The following is a 23,354-nucleotide window of genomic DNA, read 5'->3' as shown; positions in this document are numbered from 1 at the left end:
GTCCCTTCAGAACAAGTACGATTATCAGGATTACAGGCCACGGGGGCCAGCGACCCCCCCCAAGCGGAGTGTGGGGCCCCTCGTTTCCCCCGGGGCCGACATCGCTGACGACTGCCATTTCGACACACTTTAGTGATGGTGCAGTGAACAAAGGCTGACGTTAAAGTGGCAATTTCTTCGGGTAGAGGTTCTTTCCTGCAGCGGTGACATATCAGTGATTCATGCTTTATAAATATGGCTTTCGTAAGCCATTTACGTTTCCAAACGGGCACCATCTTGGCGGTTGGGGGCTTATCGAAATCTGCAGGCTTGTCTGAGGAGTTTAAAGGGGGGGGGGGGCATCGAAAACGAAATACAGATGGCTCCTTCCTCAGGACATGTCACCTCCTCTCTGCATCCTTCGTGTTAGCCTGTCCTCGCCATTACCCCCCCCCCCCCCTGCCCCCCAGCCCATGTACGTATATCAGTACACACACATTCCAATATGAACACACACACACACATATGAACACACACACACCCACTGGAACAAACACATACATATATGAATACACACAAAAATAGAAGGCTTTGGTCCCCACAAAAAATATATATAACACACACACACATCACTCAGACCTGTACTCATATCTTTGTGGGGTCCATCCATTCATTTCTGTGGCTAAAGCCTACCCAGTCTTAACCTTAACCATAAGTAACCAAATAAAATTTCTTTTGTCATTTTTAGTTTTTTTAATTGTGTTTACAGATTTATTAAATTGAATTTCTGCTTTTGGGGACTAAAAAAAATGGTCCCTAAAATGTCAAAATAATAGGTTTTTATCACATCGTGGGGACATTTGATCCCCACAATGTAATATATACATAACCCGTGCACAGACACACACACACACACACACACACACACACACAGGCAGGCACGCACCTCTAGCCCTGGTGCTTTTTTGCAGCGCCCACATCCTCTCCCTCGAGCGCTACCCGAAAATCTTCTCCGTCGGTGACAGGAAGTCATTGGAGCATCTGCTCCGAGGACCTGCCACAGAAAGCCGGCTTCTGCGATCTGACGCGGCCCGTTTGCCCAGCGACCGGCAGGGACCACCATTAATCATACCTGGGGGTGGATAATTGACCTTAAATCTGTTTCCTTTTTTATAAACTTCACAAGTTTTTCCTTTTTTTTTTTTTTTTTTTTGCTTAAACTCCGCTCAGGGGTGCACGCTGTGAGCAGGCTGGGAAGGAACCCTGCTGGCGTTTCCCAGAGCACCTTCCGTGTCTCAGAAAGCTGCCGCACGGCCGATTTATCTCTGCGTCCTGAGAGGACAATAAACAGCGAGGCGTCTTCTCCGACTCCGTGAGACGGCCCCGTATCTCAATGGAAATTCACACTCAGTTTACCTCAGAGGCCCCCGTCTGAATGAACGTTTCCACGGAGTGGACCCGGCGTGTTTTGACAGACACGGAAAAAAGGAGCGTGCAAAAAAAAAAAAAGGAACGAAAAAAGACAAGAGTCACCTAATTTTCCCCTTTCCTTTGGTGAGTGGCGGCCTGTGATTTGGAAAAATCTGTTTTCGGGGGGAATGGAAGCGGTACGGGGGGGGGGGTGGGGCGACATTTTCTGTGTGTCTGCGTGTTTCCGTCACGCAGCTGCCCGCTCGCGACTGATCGGTGTCGCGCGACGTGTGCCGTCACTGAACCGAGGGGGGGGGGGGGGGGGGGCACGCATCCATCCACATCCTGCATGCCACCCCAACTCCCTTCCCCCACCCAGGGCATGAACAGAACCACATCCTCTAGGGGATCTCCTCTCCCAGGCTGTCCGTTCGCTCACACTCGGGTGGGAGTCTGTGGTGCCCACCTCCTCTCTCTCTCTCTCTCTCTCTCTCTCTCTCTCTCTGTACCTCCAGCACTTGTCTCCGCTGTGAGGTTCTGCTCGTGGGGAGTGAAATCTGACGTGGGTGGACCCAGGACGCAGTGCAGAGTTGCACCGACCAACACTGAAAAAGTCAGAGAGGCATTACTTTAAAAAAATTTTTTGTTCATGTCAGGGACTGCTTTGGGCTGTTTGCTCGATAATACCCTATTATTTCCTTTTGTCTGCTCTCCGCTCAGTGGGAACAGCTCCTCAGAGTTTCGCTGCCATTTACATAACGCCTCAAAGGTCTCACTTCCTCCGCAGCCAATTTTTTTTTTTTAAATCCCTTCGGACAAACGTGTAAGGTAAATTTAGGCGACGACGCGAGCCTTCTCCATCTTAGCTGCACTTATTTCTCCTCTCCTCCCTGATAACACCCTGGTTTTGTGAATCATCTTAAATATTCATACAGCAGCATTGTGCAGAATATTTTTTTATGGTTTAACTCTTTCCTTGCCTCTGGCGTGGCCTGTTTTGTTCGCATGTCAGCTCTGCTTTTGGAATTGATTCTATTTAGCGTTAGCATTGTTAGCATCGGGCTCAGAAAACAGCAGGCAGGTCTCCAGGTGCGTCAGATGTTGATTCGAGTATGAACATAACCTGCACGCTCCCTCTGTGAAACCGAAGCGCGGAGCCTGAATCCGATAGGGTCTCCGCGACTCTCGCTCTCCACGTGCGCCAACTTTTCTTTTGTCGTCAGGGAAGAAATAAGGAGGGGGAGTATTTTTGGTGCATGGGAGGGAGAAAGCGTCTAGACAGATGCAGCATGTGAGCCGGGCGTGAAGATTCCCACGTGAGGCAGGGGGCTGCGATGTGCAGAAGGAGCCGAAGATCTTGAATCTCCGCATCTGAACGATCTCTGTTACCTGGATGCCTGGATTCAGCGCGTTACAGTAAGAGCCTCTTCTGATGGATGCTTATACGGGCCCTGGACCCTCCATCGACCGCCTCAGTCGTGGCCAACCATCGGAACTCTCCGGTACATTCCAGGGGCTGGAATCACATTAAACGGACGTTAGCAACAAAATCTCGGAATGCGGATGGCTGGCCTCCGTATCGTCCTGCCTCTGCATTTTTCAGGAAGCAAACGCTTTAAAAATCTATATATATCTAAAAAAGTCAATAGCGGGTAGCAGGTGTCCGAGTCTGCCATGTCCGGCCCGCCGCGTGAAAGGGGAGACGCTGGCTGTCCCGGGAAGCCTTGTGTTTTTGGGGCAGCTGGCACTGGTGATACCGTGTTGTGTGTGTGTGTGTCTGGGCAAATTCCAGATGCTTATCAGGCTGTGTAATCGGAGCGGGGGCCTGAAGGGTTTGCCCCGTGCTCCCGCTGTCCTCTGGAAATGCCCCGCTGGCTCTCACACTGTATCGCTGTTTGCTTTTGGCCCGCCCACTCCCTCTGCTCGCTACCTGGCCCGACTGGAATATCGCGCACCTGCCGGGCGGCACGCGGGGGGAGCGGAGGGGGCCACGCTCACTTCGCCTGCACGGTGATTTTCAGTCACGCCGAAACAAGCAGGATAATTCAGTTTCCATGCAGGTGTTCCCCCGTAAGCAGCCGTTCAGGTTTGCCCTATCTGTCTACTCAGCGGATGGGATTATATGAGGCGACATTTGATATCATTGCCAATTATGCCACTGGATATTATACATACACTCCTGCAGTTAAGTGTTTCCGGCACGTTTTTTGCCTCTTGGTGTTTGAGCCCCGAGCCTGGCTAGCTTAAAGATGAGGGTTGGGTTTAGGGTGTAGCTATGCCAAGCCCATGAGAAGGTAAGACCCCTGTCTTATGTCAGCAGGTGACGGAGTGATTAAAGAAACTAGACGTGAACGTTCAGTGACGTATGAAAAGACGACTAAAGTTATTCGGATTTGCATAAAAATAACCCGCAATATGAATGGATAATGAGTAATTCTGTTGGCCTCCGTATGTCAGACTTTTCGAATGAAAGCGTCTCCAGAGCAACTAAACAGTGAATGACAATGAGTGGATTTGTGTGAAGACAGGCTGCACGAGGAGGTCGCCTTCCTCTTTCGCCCCAAAAGCCTGATGACCACGCGGCATTGGCTGGTGGTGCTCCGGATGCAAAGGTCCACGTTGGCTAGGTGGGGCGGCGTGCTCTGAGATCTCCCAGAAGGAGACTCCCAGTCTGCCTTCTGAGCAACGGTGGTGGCGATCAAAGGCAGTCTGGCTGCCGAGTGCGTCTTTTACGATACGCAAGTGTGAAAAACATACGGCTGATAACGAAGAAACGACGGCTCGCCTTTCCGTCCGTGAGAAGCAGAGTGCCACCCTCGCCATTTTTTCCGCACTTTGGACTCGAAAGACGGAGCCGCGAACGGAGAGGTCGCTTGGTTAGCCTCTCGGCCTACGGCGTCAACGAGCGGCTCCGAGTGGGAGGGAGGAACGCCCTCGTAATGAGAGCCTGCCATGTGTGAGAAATATGTTCATGTAAGGACATGCTGCGGCGACCGCAGGTCTGCACCTTCCTGCTGAGATGGGATGGGATGTACGGGCGCTGGTCTCCGGCATGGTGTTGCGGGTTTCAATCCGGCCACTGCCTCCACCGAACGCGGGCTACCCTGCCGTGTCGACCCTGCTTGGCGCCACTCAGGTGGATCGGCAGATCTGCATAGGTGTTGGAGCTCCTGAGGTTAGATTCATCTACACTTCCGTACAGATCACATCCCTCCTTAGGGTCATTCCCTCCCAGCACAGGCTGTGGACAACCACAATCCCGGATCAGCGTTTCCGGAATATGGATCGCGGGGTTATGGAATATCAGACATATCTCTTTAATTTCGGTGAAAGATCTACAGCCCCCCTTGGCATTTTTTCTCGGACGCAGTGGACATATTTTATTACTGATGGAATTTGGGCCTCTGGGGAAAACGGTTGGAGACCCCTACTCCAAACCCTAAAATCTAAGACCTAAATGCTAAACTTTATAGCGACGTGATAATTTTTTTGATTTGCGTGATCAGACAGTAGCAGCTGTTCTCAGCTCAAGATGACGGAAAAATCTCGGAATGTGTCTTAGTTCCTGGGTTTCACAGATTCTGCACACATTGGCTTCAGAGCGTTATGTTGACGCTGTGGGGAATGTGGCACGTTATTAAAGTCTGGCTCTGCTAAGTCAGCATCACGTGGGGTGATGAACCTTGGCGAGTGGCTTAGTTATTAACTGTCATTCAGCTACCAAGGCCTTGTCAGAGAGTGACAGTCCTCAACACTCCTTGCTTTCCCAGTGGGATTAAGGCCTGCCCTCCGGTAATTACTGCTTCAGAGCCCTGCTGGCATTGTATGAGTACCGTACCTCGTTCCTGAGCTGCGGGTGCCCTCAGTACAGGTCTCGGGTCAGTGTGGTTCAAGAGCACTCGTCTCCTCTCTACACCGCTCTGATGATTGGCTAGCACTGAAAAGGAAGAGGGGAGGAGTCAGCAGCAGAGAGGACCAATGAGAGAGCAGCTGGAGGTGCACTTATGATTCTAAGACAGCTGTGCTCTCAGATACAGGCGGGGCATCGTCAAATACTACACTGTGTTCGGTCGGAAGAAAATTTTACTTGCATGGGTATTGCACGGAATTGTCATGCTAGTTTTGTTGACAGGTGGGATGTCAATTTAAGACAGATGCAGTCCTGTGTAGATGTCGGCTTTTAACCCTAGCGTTGTCTCCGGGGTGAGTCGGTTTGGTACTGAGTGAGTGCTGCTTTCTTCTTGGATGCATTAGCAGCTGCAGAACTGAGCCAGACAGGGGTGTCCTGAGCTGCGTTCTATGTGAGTGTTGAGGTTCCAGAGTTGACATAATGCCTGGGAGAGGGGTGATAGAAGCCTTTGGGAACCTCACCAACACAGGTCTGGATCTGCAGGCAGATGCAAGAGGTGGTCGAACCAATGAAGTACCACTCGTGAGGTTAGCATGAGGACATGGACAGAAGGAGAGTATACAAGGGCAATGGCAGGAGAATACATTGCCGTGCTGTCTGTGGATTAACACCTGCAGGGGACCTGCCAAGAGGGTCATGTGCCCAAAGCGGCAACCTGACGGATGAGATTAAGTCAGAAAGATGGAGTCTTGCATGTGGCGAGCTTTCTCTCAGTCTGTATACATGTGCACGATGACATCACTGTGGGTCACGTGTCCTTGTGTGCTTACAAACACACAATACATGCTCTTCTGCGAGTTTCTCAACCTACAGTGAACACATACTGTACGTATGCATATATGCATGGATGAGAAAGTCTGCTAAGCAACCAGAAAGTCCAGAGAGCGCGCAGGAGACTGTTTTTGGTGATTGCAGAGGCTGCAGGCAGCTGTAGGCCTCCCAGGACCGCTGATGTAATGCGTGATTCATTTCCGTCGAGAGTCACACGGCGTCCCGATACCCCCCCCCCCCCCCCCCCCCCCCACCTTCTGAACAAGCCGGGAGGCGAATCACCCAGTGCTCCAGTGTCCCAGTGGAGATGTCAGCAGGAGGGAGGGGCATTGTAACATATTGGTGGGTTGCTTAGAAAGGAGCGAGGCCAGACGCCGCCCGGATCGGCGGTGGCGGGGGCGGTGGGCTTTCGGGGTACGCGCCGACGTTTGTTCACGTTGACCTCCTTAGCCCTCAGTTTCCTCCCCAAGGTTCTTTGAAGGCCCCGTCTCCTCTCTGTCGTTCACCTTATATACCGAGTGAAACATTAGGATAATAGGAATAAAAGATCCCCCCCCCCACCCCAGCCCGCTACCCCCATCAGGAAATCCACTTAGGTGATTTCCCGCACCCGAGGAGCGCTCACGGGCGAACAATAAAACGTGTGATCCTGATGTCATGGCCGCGGCCGCTCGCTGGATTCCACAGTGATGGGCTCATCCGTCAGTGCTGGTGTTTCCATCAGCCCGTCTGTGAGAGAAGGGGGGCGGGCGGCGGGGGGGGGGGGGGCGAGTGAGCTATGGCGGACGCGGCAGCTGGGGCGATCCTGGGTAGGAGGGGGGGACAGTTTGCGGCGAACAGCGGGGGCTTTCTGATCAGATTGTTTGTTTGGAGAGGGAGTGTGAGCGGTGAGTGGAGCTTCTGTCCTGGGAGCTTTCCCAGCATGCCACGGTGCAACCCCCCCCCCCCCCAACTCTGTCATTCTTCAAAATGTACTATTTGGTTTCTGTCTATAAATTTTTCAGTTTCCCTATTAAATATAAGGTAATTGCATTGTCTTTATATGACGCCTGAAGCTATAGGCCTAATTAAAGCCAAGACACAAAGGGGCATAGAATTCAGCCGTATTTATTAAGTAGACATATTAATTATGTAAGTCTTTGATAAAATGAGCAATATTCAGGGTGGGGGACATGATTTCAGCAAAGCCGGCAGTTGGGGGGGGGGGGGGGCGAGATCTGATCGAGAAAAAGCATTTTTCTGTTTCCATGACAATCTTGGAGCTTGATGCTGTTTATGTCTCTCATGGTGTGAAACTTAAGCGGACAGAATAACGGAAAGGCGGCCCTTTCGCTCTTCCGGAGGCCCATGGGGCGTCTCTCACCCAGTGACGGCGAGCGCTCAACTTGCGTGACGAGCATGCCGACTGCCCGTGTGTCGCCACGTGCACATGTGTGTGCGTCAGGGTGTGGGTGTTTGTCTGGGTGTCTGGGTGCAGAGTGATGGGTAGTGGAGGAGGGGGCGTGGCCTAGCATGTGCAGCCGAGAGCTGACTACAGCAGGAAGTTCTTCTCCTCGGCGCCTGAGGTGTCGGACTGGAGCAGGTGCACCTGAGAGGTCCGTCGTCCGTTCCCATGGTTTCAGCCCCGACGCAGGAGGGGGGAAGACTGACCAGGGACAGACATGCCGGCCCTGGGGTCTATCACAGCATGATACATTTAGCTTCCTAATGCCACTTCGGATGATCTCGGTAACTTTTCTTTATTACATAGCATAAAATTTTTATCACCAGAATAATGCCACAGAAGAGAGGTAAGAGGAAACGGCAGGGACGACGGCCCGCGACGGCTGCCTCTCGGGGGTTTGTGGGCTGTAAGGTATCGGGTTACCTCCGGCCGTAAACCGCGCTGGGTTTGGCATCGGTCTCCTGGGATGGCACCGCCACTGGTCCAAAACCCGCAAGTGCTGGTAAAGAAGCTGGCACCTGACCTCTGAGAGGGGTGGCTTTTGCTTAACTGCTTGCATGCAGGTCTGTATGAACCTTCACAGCTTCTGGTCATTCTGCCGCAGCTCCTGGATGCTGTTGGTTCTGCTTCCCCTGTTAATCGTAGCTTATTCAAGACACGTGCGTTATTTTTTCCTTCTCTCTTTTTAACACCTGCCGCGCAGCTAGCCGACGCGGGGTGCCGACAACGCGGCCGTGACGGATTTTCATTTGCGGCTGCCAGCGGGCGGCGGCGGGATTTTCCGCGTGACAGTTCCCGCAGCGGCGCCGAGACAATGGGGCGATTTCTGCAAAAACAACACAGAGGACGCTTTAAGTCCAAGGATTATGTAACGTGGAGCACCCATGAAATGGTCTCCGGGGAGCTCTTTACAACCATAACAGGATTTTCCCCTCCAAGGGAATGGGGGATAAAAAGAAATGCATGCCGATACATACGATATTTGATCATCTCTTATTTTTCGCTGCGTAATCTCATTCAGAGTGGCGCCATGCGTGTAACGCTGGACGTCATTCCCCTTTTAGAACAGAAAGGCGGGAACTTGGGTATTGCTCAACCGCTGGACGCTAACGACAACCGCATAGGTGGGAGAATGCAGCGGCTTTTATCCTGCCACTGGGGCGCGGCAGCCTGCTGGAAAGTGACATTTAGGGCCTTTTGAAGCCATTTCTGTTCAGACTGTTTTCTACGTGTCATCTGCAGTATGGCAGGGGGGTGTTGGCAGTGTGGTCACAGTATTGTGCTCTTCACGTTTCCACTGGAAGCTTCGCGACCTACAAGTTTGAAAAGAGAAACATTGTGCAACTTTATCTGTCATGTTTATTGTATGATAACGACTGCATGCTATAACGTGTACAATATGGGGCATTATTTATTTAGAGTATACAATGTGAATTATACATTCTTTGCAGTTTTGAAACCGCGCAGCTATTACACTGTGAAAAGAATGTCATGTGGGAAGAGGGTTTGACTGCAACATTGGCGCACGGAACATGTTCTGTTTGTCTGTGGTATTTAATGAATATGGACTAAGTATGCTGTGTTTCTCTGTCCTATAACAATTGACTGGATTTGATCGCAGATGCCCCCCCCCCCCTCCAAACTGCAGCTGACAAAGACAGGGCTAGGCACAGTGTGACTTCTGGCCAATAATAATCTCTGCCCCCAGAGACGGGGTTAAATTCCTCCCCAAGGAGCTGGCGATCGTGCTGATTTGCTCCTCGGACGACCTCCCAGTAACTGGTGCTTATAAGTTGAAATGGATTCCATTCCTCGAGGTATGGATTTGCAGATCTGTGGGGCCAAAAAAATTCCCAAAACTCCCAGCCTTACCAGTAGCTTTAGTTTGACTGTCTGGTTTTTCCCCTCTCTCTGATGTAACAGTGAAAGAAATAATATATTAAATATAATTATTGTTTAAAATTATGATAATAATTGTGTTTTTTTTCTTCTGCTCTCTGGGGACTAAAGATGTATGCAAGCTGAGCTGGGTCACAGTGATTCTCATAAATGGATCCTACAGATTTCTGGACAGACCAGACTATAGTGCTTCTCCTTTCCTCTGTGGTCTCCTCGAACATTGTGTTCTCTCTCACATGTGTGGCCCCTCCCATGAGGCAGACAAGCATTGAATTTTCTGGTACAGAAGTTCACCAAATGTCCATGGACCATCGCATCTCGCCATGGGGGTCCATCAGTGTTGTGGGGATGAGTAGGGGCCTTGTGTGGGGGTCTGCAGTCCCTCATGGTGAGATCACTCAGGTTCAGTGCATCGCCTCTTGGCTGATACACGGCAGTTTCCTGATGTGTGGTCAAGAGAAACCCAAACCAACTGTAGAGCTCATGAGGATCGCTCATGGGGAACGTTCTCAGCACCATGTTCCCATCTTTTCACCTCCATCCTTCCCTACATTTTGTCAAACTGAATGCAGTTTTTTTTTCTAGAATGACTGAAATGATGAAGCTGCAGCTAGTATTCTGTGTCACGGTGAAGAATTTAATCACGAAAAAAGTTTTCCGAAGCAGTGATGGAGTTCATTGACGGAGGCTATGGGCTAAAGCCCATTTGGCAATGGCGTTTTCTCTGAGGAAAGTTGTATTCAGAAGGAGTGGGCAAGGCAGCTTTCGCTAGCCTGGGGCTGGTGGGCTTCTTCTAATTTAATTTCTGCGATTTGTCAGCACCGAGAGATATGAATAGCTCATAGTTTGTCATCGAACGTTCTTGGGGAATGATTAAAGAAACCTTTCTTGTTCGATGATCAGTCAACCTAATTATGCCTTGTCCTCCTGCACGCTGATGAGATTTGTGTAATTGGTCTGAAGGTGTCATCAGAAAAGCGAAGCATCGATCCGAGCTCACGGGGACAACGGTGACAGGCGCGGCTTGCTCAGCCGGCCGATGTTCCAGCTTCTCGCCTGAAAGATTTTGTCGAGCTCTACGCCAAATTTTCTGATAGCATTATTTCTCTTGCATCAAACAGTATTTGCCAATACAAAGGGTGGGCATTGGCATTAAAGCATTACTAAGTTAAATATTTGCATATGGTAGCTTACCATAGCGCACTTAGTAGCTATACCTGACATTATCCCGGTTTTATGTCCGTACAGCTGGACATCGCAGATTTTGGTGGCTCAAAGGCTTAGTAAGTGCTTTTGGATAATTAAAGTCCGCTTCCCTTCAGTGGAAAAGAATTCTTCGGAATAGCAGCTTCTGAAAGGCCTAGTTCTATGCTCGTAATCAACATAGCCATTCAAAAACCAAAGCGATTGGTGAATAAATCCCCATACTGGACTCAGTATCACTGTGTTAAACTGTATGGGGGATACTGACCAGATTACTTATGATTGACTGCATTTCCTGTTGTCTCTTAGATCACTACTGCACTAAGAGTCCAGTGCTACTGCGCTAATGCTAAGATTCGCTAATGTAAACTCTCGGGATAAGCTCTGCTAATATGGCTGCTCTCTTTCTTGTGTTCCGCCCTGCAGTGGTCCGCTCCGTCTCTCAACCCTGGCCGAAGGGTCCCTCTGATCGTCACAGGCGTGGGCCCAAGGCTGAGAGAGACCCGGGGAGACGCCCTTGAAGGAAGCTGGGTGCAGAGTGAAGCTTCCCCATTGGGGGGCCCTTCCTGTTTTACACCACTGGTGAGTTTGGCCACAACTGCTTTTCACTGCATCCATGTTTCTGTCTCTTATATACAAGCAGGACACTTAGTCATACTCACCAGATCTGTCGCCCCTCTTTAATTTAGCCTATTTCACTCATTTCATCATGCTGTTGGGTTCGGGATCACATTTCCAATTTAAGACAATTTTCTTGGTTTTATCTGTCATTGGGTATACATTGCATGAAGTGCAAATGAAATCTTTTGTACTCTGGTCCATTCTTCAAATGTCTGGAATATCTTTATTTTCTTGAAGAAGTTTTGCTTGGTAGCAGTTAGCAGTATTTTCGATACAGAGCCCTTGACATCCAAGATGGCTATATGAATCATGCAGGCTTTGTTTCCTGTTTCTTTTTTCTTATGGAACTTGTGGGGCAGTTGTTAAAACTGATTTTTTTTCAGTTATTTCATAAAGGATGAGAGTATTTTGATAGTCTAAGGGACTAGGAACTAAGAGACATACTCTTGTAACATCAAAATTTACAGGGTATTCTTAAATGACACATAAAAGTCATGCAGAATTAGTCAGACCCTTGCAGTTAATGTCACATTTTGTGAAACTGCAGATTGATGCAGGATTTTTCGGATCTGCCGAAGGATTTGCTAACACTCTCTGTAACTCGAGATGATAAAAAAGCAGAAATAATGTGATTGCATAAGAAACCAGGCCCCTCAGTGTTTGGTGGAAGTAGCTTTGGCAGAAAACACAGCCATGGGAAGTTGGGAGTCAGTCTGAAACCACTTTAGCAGAAAACACCGCCATGGGAAGTTGGGAGTGAGTCTGAAGCAGCTTTGGCAGAAAACACCGCCATGGGAAGTTGGGAGTGAGTCTGAAGCAGCTTTGGCAGAAAACACCGCCATGGGAAGTTGGGAGTGAGTCTGAAGCAGCTTTGGCAGAAAACACTGGCATGGAAAGTTGGGAGTCAGTCCGAATCAGCTTTAGCAGAAAACACCGCCGTGGGAAGTTGGGAGTCAGTCCGAAGCAGCTTTGGCAGAAAACACCGCCGTGGGAAGTTGGGAGTCAGTCTGAAGCAGCTTTGGTATAAAACACCGCTGTGGGAATTTGGGAGTCAGTCTGAAGTAGCTTTGGTATAAAACACCGCTGTGGGAAGTTGGGAGTCAGTCTGAAGCAGCTTTGGTATAAAACACCGCTGTGGGAAGTTGGGAGTCAGACTGAAGCAGCTTTGGTATAAAACACCGCTGTGGGAAGTTGGGAGTCAGTCTGAAGTAGCTTTGGTATAAAACACCGCTGTGGGAAGTTGGGAGTCAGTCTGAAGCAGCTTTGGTATAAAACACCGCTGTGGGAAGTTGGGAGTCAGTCTGAAGTAGCTTTGGCAGAAAACACCACCGTGGAAAGTTGGGAGTCAGTCTGAAGCAGCTTTGCACAACAACTTAGAGCAGGGGAGACCAATCTTATCCGCAAAGGGCCGCTGTGTTTGCGGGTTTTCACTGCAGCTCCGTAATTATATTACTAATTAGAGGACTGATTGGCTGAAGAGTCCTCACACCTGGGTTTGAACAGCTGACCTAAAGGTTACCCCAAAAACCTGCATACACACCGGCCCTTTGCGGGTAAGATTGGCCACCGCTGACTTAGAGCAACGCTTCTCTGTCTTACTTGATATGGTTGCCACAGTGCGGTTTTCTGCGGGGTTCACTTTCTTGAATAAGATGGTTACTTAAGTATGTCTGTTGGCTGTATTAACATCTGCAAACTGTTCCGGAGTGGATTTTTTGAGTGAATATTACCACATTTTATTTGCTTCTTAGACCAGCACAACCAAAGTTATTGGCTTGTAGTTAACGAAGGACTGGATCTCTTCTTTTGTGTGTGAGGACAGTTCATTCATGAGGTACTTTTGTTAACTAGAAAAGACGATGTACTTTAAATTTGCTCCTGTTTGAGAGTTCAACATTGTGCCAGTTTATATTATTTTTTAAATGGTACCTTGTGTTATGTTTATCGTAAGTTTGTTTGACAAAATGACACAATCCTAGTCAGTAATGACTACTGCTGTCTTTAAAATTTTTGACAATAAAAAAAGATAAAGAATTTTTAGCTCTTTAAAATATGTATCAGTATTCAAGACAGTTTTCATATTGTTGGGGGCCTAGTTCTGTTAACCATGTAAGCATCATCAATATGACCATATTTCTTGTTCCTAGATGTCGTCCCTGTTGTGCTGTCTTGGCCCTGAGTGTAACAGCCCTTTATATTTAGGACAGAACATGGCTATTTCAGCAGATACATGCCTTCACCACATGTCCTAGGAGAGGAAACAGCCAGTCAGCTTTTGCAGCATGCAGCTTAGCGGATATATTTGCATTCCAATTTAACGTTGTGTTGATGGCGTCCCGCGTATGTGCACTCAAGGCCCGTGTCGACAGTGCAGCTCGTCTATTGGCTGTAGCCTCGGTGCGGTTGCTTTGGGCCCCACGCCGGGCTGTCACGGATAAAGCCTGTAAATTTACCCAGCGGCCAAAATAATTCATTTTTAGCAGAAGGGGAAAAGGGTTTTATGGAGTTTAGCGCCGATTTATAAGCTATGAGGTGCGGAGTTGACGCTTTTCACCCTGGATGCCCAAGTATCTGTCTCTATGAGCAGAATAACATGCAGAATAATAACAGTAATTCCAAAAAGAAAAAAACCAAACACAAAGGCAGGTTTATAGAAGATAACGGCACAGAGCAAATGCTGAATTTCACACTGACACGTGAGAAACACCAGTCCCAACCTTCAGTCGAAACCCCGGTCCAAGATGGACAGGGCAGAAGCTTTACCCAAAGCTAGGTGATCTCAAGACGTTAGTGAGCGAGCTTCAGATTGCACTGCTTTGTTTCTCATGAAGTCTTCGCGTCAGCGAACGGAAGAAGAAAAGGACGTAGCTTGAATGGAGCCACGAGGTACGTGGAGGTACCAGTGAGGAGGACAATTAATCTGAGCCCTTGCAGCTGCTTCCTGACATTTCTGCAAAATGTTGTGGAAAATTTAATGAAGGCTAGCTCAGTAATGGTTTCAAGCCTAGCTGGTGGAAAATATGACCATCTTTCCATAGACAATTAAGGCTAACACGGAGCCTTTTTTCCCTCCTTTTTTCTCATTCCCCCTCCTTCCCTCCATAGGGGATGTGATATGTTCCTTCCAGCACTAAGTGGAAACATGTAAACAGCTGCAGCTGCGCGGTACCGAGTCCGACGGAAAGCAGGGGCCCCTCGTGGCCCTCGGAGAAACGGCAGAGCGGCACCTATACCCACACCTCCCGCTTCGTGAAAAATAGTTGCGTGTTACAGGGCAGCAGTGTGTTTTCACCCTCGGCAGCATGGGGGCGCTGCGACGCAATGGTGTCGGGGAGGGTTTGTTTGTTTATTTTTTTATGCTATTAGGGTTTGCGGCAGTCTACACAAAAACTATTTTGGGTCGCAAGAAAAGTTGTCTGGGGGGGGGATTGTTTTCACTGAGGTGGTTCTCACTTTCGCGATCGCTCCCCCCATCTTCTCCTCTGACCTCTGCACACCGCCGATCATGGCTTGGCGGCATCAAGTCCTTTCCCTTGCCCGCCAGCGTTGGGGCCCCTTGTTTGCGGGGTAATTGTACTCCAGGTCAGCGAGTGCATCTGGCCCGCTGTAGCACACTAGCATTAGTATGTGACCTCATGTCGAGCGCAACGCTTTCCCTTCCCTCCCTCGGATCTGCTTTGGCCCCTTCTGGCCCACCTCCTGATCTGACACCTAGGGCGGTACACCATCCGTCTCTCCTTGGCCCAGAATGTTGGGCGGGGGGTTCGAGAGAGAGAGAGAGAGAGAGAGAGAGATGCATTCTATATGGGAAATGACATCACTCCTCCGTCCCCTTGCACGACTTTCCACAAACCCATGGGTGGATTTGCAGCTGTCTAAAAAAAACGAAACGCTTCAGAAAGCTTGTCGTCACCCTCCCGCCACCCCACCTGCCGCTTCTGATGAGACCACGCCCCCCCCCGCCCCGTCTTTTTCCCCGGCGTGTGCTGCTGCCACAAAGGAGCATTTCCGTCTGAAATGGGACAAAGAAAAAAAATAAATAAACAAACTGGATGCAGCAGGTCTGCTGGATCAAAAAACCAATACAAACAAAACAGAGCCAGCAGTTTCCCCCGGGTGACCCTCGGGCTTACCTTACTCGGAGGGCTTTGTGGTCTTAACACTACACATTATTTAGGAAACAATAGCCCGGGACATGGAGCGTTTATCAGGAAGCACAGCGCAGTCGGTAGACTACAAAAGCTGTCATCTTACCTGCTGTCTGCCATCGAAGCGTGGCAAGTCTGGGTGCACTCGTTTATTAAATACAGAATACACAGTCTACCTTAGTTAAATCACGTTCGCATCGTCCATCTTCCAACTGTTTGTTCTGTTAGGGCTCATAGGAGGGTTTGGAGCATATTCCAGGTAGCACAGAAATGGGATACTATGTGCAATGGGGTACTATGTGCAATGGGGTACTATGTGCAATGGGGTACTATGTGCAATGGGGTACTATGTGCAATGGGATACTATGTGCAATGGGGTACTATGTGCAATGGGGTACTATGTGCAATGGGGTACTATGTGCAATGGGGTACTATGTGCAATGGGGTACTATGTGCAATGGGATACTATGTGCAATGGGGTACTATGTGCAATGGGATACTATGTGCAATGGGGTACTATGTGCAATGGGATACTATGTGCAATGGGGTACTATGTGCAATGGGATACTATGTGCAATGGGATACTATGTGCAATGGGGTACTATGTGCAATGGGGTACTATGTGCAATGGGATACTATGTGCAATGGGGTACTATGTGCAATGGGATACTATGTGCAATGGGGTACTATGTGCAATGGGATACTATGTGCAATGGGGTACTATGTGCAATGGGATACTATGTGCAATGGGGTACTATGTGCAATTTAAAGAAGCCAATTAGCCTAACCAATGTGGAAGCTCATGCAATGTAAGGAGAACATGGAAACTCCACACAGAGCAGATGTGGGGCTTAAACCCCCAACCCTGGAGGCGTGAGGCTCCAGTTTGTCTAGAGCTACGATCCTGGGGACATGTTGTCTTCAAAGAAGGAAGTCCTCAGCCTTGCAGGTATTTTTCCTTACAGTGTAGCCTCCACCTTCTTCATATTTCCCAGCACGTTCCTTTGTCTTGTTCTTTCGGGCACAGCATCTGAGCGCCACGGGGGCCTCAGTCAGACTCTGGCCCTCTTCAGAGTGGTGTCACCTGCTCCCACCCTCGCTGCACCCCTCCCGGTGTCCGGACGCCCGGTGAGATTCCCTCCCTGTGTCTGTGCTGACAGCCAGCGAGATAGAAATGTTACATAAGGCAGTGTGTCGTAATGCCACTCGCTGACTCCGTATCTCTGCATTGCGTGTACGCCCCCCCCCCCCACCACCTACCCACCCCCTCACTCAGAAACTGTTTACTCTGTCTGAAAACATCCATGGACTCATCACACCCTCACTCTCTCTTTTCTGCGCACACACACACACACACACACACACACAGGTCAGACACTCTTTTCTTAGGGTTCCTTTCTGCTCATTCAGAATTTTGAGCTGAACTAAAATTTAAAGAGACCCCCCCCCCTCCCCCCCCTGACATTATTCATGCACCAGTCCTCAGTCAGCGAGCCTCACAGAGACCATCTGTGGGCACCCTAGTCTGACAGCCGACGGCTGGCCTTCATGTTTCCGTACGAACCGAAGAGTTGTTTGTGGCCCGGTTCCTGCGGCCTGGGCCATCGCTCTCTCCGGCAGAGATGTTGCACCGGCGTGAGGCCTGGGTGGGGGTGGGGGGTGGGGGGCACGTGTACGCTTCGCTGACTTCCTGAAGGGCTGCAGGTGCGTCATGATGACGCCGATAGTGGCTCCTCGGACATCACTGAGAGGTCTGGGCCAGTTACCGAAGCGATTAAGAAAGCTAGCTTCCAGAATAACTGAGCTCTCCTCAGATAGAGCTCTTCTCAAATGTCAGGTATGTGGGGTCACGCTATAAAGGGAGAGGAATCCTATTCTTCCCGCTCTTCCTCAAGGTGCCGTTGGGGAATTCTGAATCTTGAGGGGCGTGTGACAGAATCACACTCCCTTGTAATTAATGACATTATTCGGATGGGGACCACCGTAACTCTCAGTGCGAACTGTCACGTGCCTGCTGTCCTCCTCATCATTTCTTACTGAGGGACCTCAGTACCACCTTGACATCAGTACTGCCTACTGCACCATCCTGATTTGTGGCAAAGCTTATTTTGCACTAACGGTGTAATTAACACGAGAAGAAGAAAGCAGAAGTATAAGTATTTTAGCTAGGCAGTGTGGTTTTGAGAGATTATATCGTTCTAAGATTATGTCCCCTAATCTGAGGTATGGCAGTATTGATGTATTTCACTATATTTAAATGAGGTTATTTTGGTTGTCAACAAATCAGCTAAAATTATTAAAACATAGACTGATGCTGTACACATCAAACACTTTAAATGAAATGGCATTTCACTTACCCAGATGAGACAGGAAGTCAGCTTTTTAAGCTTTCTTTTTGTTTTCCTTCTGAATAGCTCATAAATATAAAAATTATTTCCTCAAGTTCAGGTGAATACTGCAGTTGTGCCAATCACTCCTAAAAATGCTTCCTTGTACCAACCTGGTCTATTTTCAGACACCATTTCATGTTTTATTTCTGCCAGTTGATAAATCCAGTGGAGGTTGTAAAAGTCAGCCTCGCTCACTAATGAGCTGGATTAGTGACAAGGACCTACAGCAGAGCTGATTGGATGTCTGCAGTTAACAGTAACTTTCATTCTATTACAGGCCAACGGGCAGAGGGGGGCGCCGTTTGCGGTGTGCATGTGGGATAGCTTGTTTTTCTGTGCTACTCAAGAAGTAATGTTCTCTCTCAAGGCTGGTAAAATTTAGTCCGGTATAACACTTGGTGGTGGTGATGGTGTGGGGGCTAGATAAGTACTCAGAAGATTGGGTTTTTATGGACCATGGTGCCCAGTTCGCTGCAAGATGAGTGTTGTTGCCAAAACCCTGGTAATTACTGAATGGAAATGATTAGCAGTGCTTTAAATTATTCCTCATTTGCCCTCGGAGAAGCCTTGCCAGGTGCATTAGAGGACAGAACACGAAATGGATTTGCTTGCGCTTCGGACAGAGGTCGAGACGCGTGCCGGCCCCGCAAACGTACATCCCCACTGCGTGTTTGTTGCGGTACGACTTGGCATTACGTCACGCTAAATCCTTTTAGGGTAGATGCAGCGCGCGCCATCTTTTCACGAGTGAGCGAGAGCCGCCATAATCCCCTCCGACCGCGAAAATGTGAAGAGTCTAATCCCTGAATTAAGGAGGAGAATGCATTTTTATGTTGAGGGGGGGCCTCGTGAGGCTGCCCCATCAGCAGCACAATGGGGCCGTGGGGGTCTCACTAACCCCACCCCCCGGTGTCCCACGATCTTGGAGGAAGGGGGGGGGCAACCAGCCATTCTCGTCAGCAACATGGCTTAAGTACCACAGCAATGTGCTCGTCAGGGAAATCAGATCAGCTGGGAAGCCTGCGCTCGTGCCGGCATTCATGTCACATTTTATATTTATCGGGATGCTGCACCTTAGCCGGGTGGAAACAACCCTTTTCCTGTGTGAATATTCATAGGCCGTTCACTTACATAACCGCGGTGAGTCATGTGGATCGATGTTCCTGTGAATCCTATAGAATGTCCTTCCTCTCCCTTTCGGATTAATGTTCTTCCACAGTCTGCCGTGCGCCTCCTACGTGACGTCCCTCCGCGTGTATGACTCGCCGTGGGTGTCGAAAGGGTGCCGCGGAGTATTTTCAGCTATGTTCCGGAGATATAAATATCATTGTCACACAATTCGGTTCAATTCTTTAACTTCTCCGTTCCCCGTGAAAATGGCATCCAAAACAGTGCCTTACATAATATGGATGAACTCCATTAATTAAACCAAGAAAAAAACAAAACAGACTCAGTAATGCTCAGTATTGCGTTAGCAACAAGTAGTACAGTCGTTACCCAAAAAGTTACATAATAACTGTTCGTTTATAAAAATAAATAAAAAATTTAAAAACATATATGATACATTGTACTCTCAGGGCCAAATTTTGTTAGAATTTTTGTTAGAAAAAGCAAGAAAAAGAAGCTAAAGCTACAATTTTGTAGAATTGTGTCGAACATTAACGCTAATTAGAAGGCCTCTTTTGCTAATGATGCTGATGATAATTTGTACGTAAAAATAAACAGAAGAATGTTAACAGTCTGGGCAGCTTTGATACAGTAATGAATAGTGATTCAAGGAGCACTCTTGCCCAGATCCTTCTATCCATATTATCCTAGACAGGTTAATTAACACAACAAGCTCCTTTTTTAGCGGAGTTCATTAAGCACATCTGAGTGCTCTGTAGCAGTGACATCACTTTGATTACTTCCTTTTCGTTAGGCTAACCACTGCTCTTCCTGTGAGCGGCAGTTCTTTACATTGTAGGCCAAGCCTCTTATACTCAATTAGACCTCAGAAGGCTGTTTGAGTGATGGAGAAAATAGAAAAAAAATAATAATACCATCACCTGGATTTTAGAGAACGGTTGTTCTCCGCAGAGCTGCCTTCTTGTCCCGATTTTATTTCTGAAATAATTCAAAGTCCGCAGATGTGTGTAGATGCTTCAGAGGTGGTTTATATTTCATGATCCCGTGGAGTGCTCCTCCTGGTTGGGTTCCCGAGGCCTCGGCGGATGAGGTGTCGCTGGTCCGTCGGGGGATTCCTGACATGGGAGACAGGAGATTCCTGAGACTCAGGCGTGTTTGAAGTGATAGCCTGCATTACAAAGTAGGCCAGAGGTCAGTTTCTGGAAAGTAGGGTTACCTTAATGTTTGCATCATATATTTTTTCTGTAAATATTTGAAAATGGAAAATACACACACACACAACATTTGACACAGCAAAACCAGTGTTCAAAAAAATTGAAAATTGTCTCCATAGTTTTGATTCTTCAGAATAACTACCATTTCCCCTGACCAGAGCATCAAGAACAAGAGGCATTCATTTAAATTTCAGCAGGAAGTCATCCAGCATGTCTTCCCAGCTATTCTGCAGCAATTCCCAGAGATATCGGGTGCTTTTGGGCTACTTTGCTTTGACTCTTCTGTCCACTTTGCCCCGTAAACTTACTAGGGGGTTGGAGATTGAGCAGGCCAGTTCATTAGTTTGAGTTGTCCTTCACTTTCCTTCTTCTCTAGATACAGTAGTTCTTGTACAATTTTGACATGTTTCGGGTCGTTATCTCGCTGAAAAACGCTCAATCAGCCATATTCCTGATGGAATGGCATGCCGGTGAAATGTACTATGATTGCTGCGCTGGTTGAGATTGCTATGGGTTTGTTAAAGATCACCAGCCCTGTCACCAGCAAAGCAAAAAGCTACCTGCTCCGTGCTTGACTCATGCATTCATCCTCTCTGCTACTTAAAAATATGTGCTGGTTGGACCCAAATTTTTCAAATTTTGACATATTAGTCCATAAAACAGACTCATTAGACAGATTAATCATGTGAATAGATGTGTATATGGTTTAAAGCAAAGCTAATTAGGGTGTGTGCAAACATTTGACTAGTACTGGGTGTCCTGTGATAGACTATCCTCCTGTCCAGTATGTCCCCTGCTTCGTACTGGGTGCACTGTCATAGACTATCCTCCTGTCCAGTATGTCCCCAGCTTTGTCCCCTCTGTTTCCCAGGACAGGCTTTTGGTTCACCATGACCATGTACTGGATAAACACTGCTGGAAGATGTATGTATGTGTACTTACATATTTGAGTTATGAATCCTGGTTGTATACCCTTAAGGTCCCCTCAGAACTCAAATCTAGATCATGTCCATCACAATCTGGCATTAGAAGCCCAAAACCATAATCACTTTCCTGGCTTCTGCTGGTGAGAGGTAGGTGGGCTGTGGTTGCTACCAGGCATGTGCTATGCGAAGGGAAGACCAGCATCCTGTGTCTTTGTACTTAAAAATCTACTCTGTGCTGCTTCTCAACGACATTGAAACCGAATTCGTCAGTCTTTTGTCTGTTTGTTCGGCCCGTGTGGATATATTTCTTTCTTCAGCACAGAAGCACAGCAGAGCGTATTCATGTCCCAGTTATGTGGTTCTAGGAGAGCTTGTGACCCATTAGACGAAATGAATGAAATTGTCATAAAATGACAGTGTTGCCTCATTGTTTAAAGGTCAGGCTATGTCGCATCATGTGCTATTGTGTCTTACATCCAAGCGTGTTTCCATGTTTATTACAAAATTAAACTGTAGTGGTCACTTGGAGTCACCATGCTGTTTTATCATTAAGGTTGCATAATCCATCGCTGTAAGGTGGACAAGCTGTGAACAGTATCATCTAATGTATCGGCTTAACAAATGGAAAAGGTGTCTACAGTGTGAAAACTGTTTTGGTTCATATGCAGGCATTTATATATGAATTATTTCATTTTATAGTTACCTATATCTTATAATTACAGTACTGTAATCAGGCCCTAATCAGCTAATTAATAACAGCCTTTAGTTGAAGAATTTCATCCAGGCTTTACTCTTTTGTGTGCATTTAGTGTAAAGGATGGTCGATTATCTTAATGACCAAAAAACAAACAAATTAAGTGTTTGAAGTGCTATGAATTCCAGTGATTTTCTTTTGGGCTACTTTTGGGGTCAATGTTTCCTTCAGTAACAGAGTAGCATAAACAAACTGTGCCGAAGTAATAATATCAATAACGGTTCATAATATTCACCTGTGATATATATAGCAAAATGCAGAAAAATTAAGAAATAAAACAGAATGACTTTGGACAATAGAACAATGTATTAAATGAAAAATATGAGCTGAACACAAATGTAGTCAAATATAACGGATTGCCAGAAACAAGTGGGATTAAACACAACAGGATTAAACAGAATTCCATCATTCTGAGAGAGCAGAGAAGCTTATTCAACCGCCGTGGGGTCGAAACAGACAGGTGTCAGAGTCCTGTTCTTTAGAAAGGGGACAGGTGTTACAATGTTGATGATCCCAGTAACCTTGTTGTAAATGTCACCAGAATGTGACATTGTCTGTCTGTGATTGGATGTCTGTCTAGGAGGGATTATGTGAGGTTAGGGTTTGGACGCAAGGCTCTATGGGAGGAGCTGGAGAGGTGGGTGTTTTGCCTTATTTGACAATTGAAAAGAGTTGGGGCCAGATTGTGGCCATACATGCAGGCAGGGGCCAACCAAGCTTCCAAACTTCCAACTATTTTGAGGCTCTTATAAAGATCTGGGCCCCTCGAAACTGGTATTCAATGCGTGCAGGTGTAGATATGTGAAATATCTAGAGTGCAAGTGCCCATGTGTGCAGGTGTAGATATGTGAAATATCTAGAGTGCAAGTGCCCATGTGTGCAGGTGTAGATATGTGAAATATCTAGAGTGCAAGTAGTAAATGCATGTGCTGTAAGACCCACCCATCTGGGCTCTTAGAGGAACTAAAACGAGAGACTCATGGAAAGGAAAAATGGCAGTGACCCCTTTACTGCCTGTCCTTTCGGGGGCTCATCTCGCCCACGTTCATATGGCACCTTACGTCACTCGCGCTTTACAGGCTATTTTTACATCTTTTATGTCTTTTGAGGAACTGTGTGGGAATGGTGGTTAATGATGACTCACGGCATTCAGTAGCAATTCGCACAAAAGCTGTGTTCTGAGAAAGATTAAGAAACACACGCGCTTAAGCTGAATTTCATTCACTGAAGCCAACCTTTAATGAGGCTATGCATTTGTTCCACACGTAAAATTAACTCAGTTACATATTTGTTCCTCATTGTGAATGTTATTTCACTCAATAATTTGGTTAAGCTGAAAATATTCCTTTTTTTTGTTTACTCTAGGTGATGTAAAGGCAAAGAGTTGAGAAAACCAGGAGAGAAGTGAGTGTACCTTCTTTTAAATTACGACTATCACTATAAAATAATAATAAATAAAATTTAATTTATGTTAGGTACAGGTAACAGTGGACATTATTTTTTTTCAGCACATTGTTTGTTTTTCTAGTTTATTTAAAATGCTATGATAATAAATAC

At 47.5% G+C, this 23,354-nt stretch overlaps 1 protein-coding gene across 3 annotated transcripts in view; it reads left to right on the top strand.

The window, feature by feature from the left end:
• Window positions 1-23,354, top strand: part of hivep2a (HIVEP zinc finger 2a) — a 64,517-nt gene that overhangs the window by 29,462 nt on the left and 11,701 nt on the right. For all 3 annotated transcript variants that reach the window (XM_072702796.1, XM_072702797.1, XM_023840940.2), the window contains 2 exons: window positions 11,043-11,198; window positions 23,163-23,201. The gene's annotated coding sequence lies outside the window, so the exon portion shown is untranslated. The remainder of the gene's footprint in view (window positions 1-11,042; window positions 11,199-23,162; window positions 23,202-23,354) is intronic.

Source organism: Paramormyrops kingsleyae, chromosome 19 (genome assembly GCF_048594095.1).
Source record: "Paramormyrops kingsleyae isolate MSU_618 chromosome 19, PKINGS_0.4, whole genome shotgun sequence".
Lineage (NCBI taxonomy): Eukaryota > Metazoa > Chordata > Actinopteri > Osteoglossiformes > Mormyridae > Paramormyrops > Paramormyrops kingsleyae.
The sequence above is the reverse complement of the archived record's forward strand: the minus strand, read 5'-3'. Positions and strand labels throughout refer to the sequence as shown.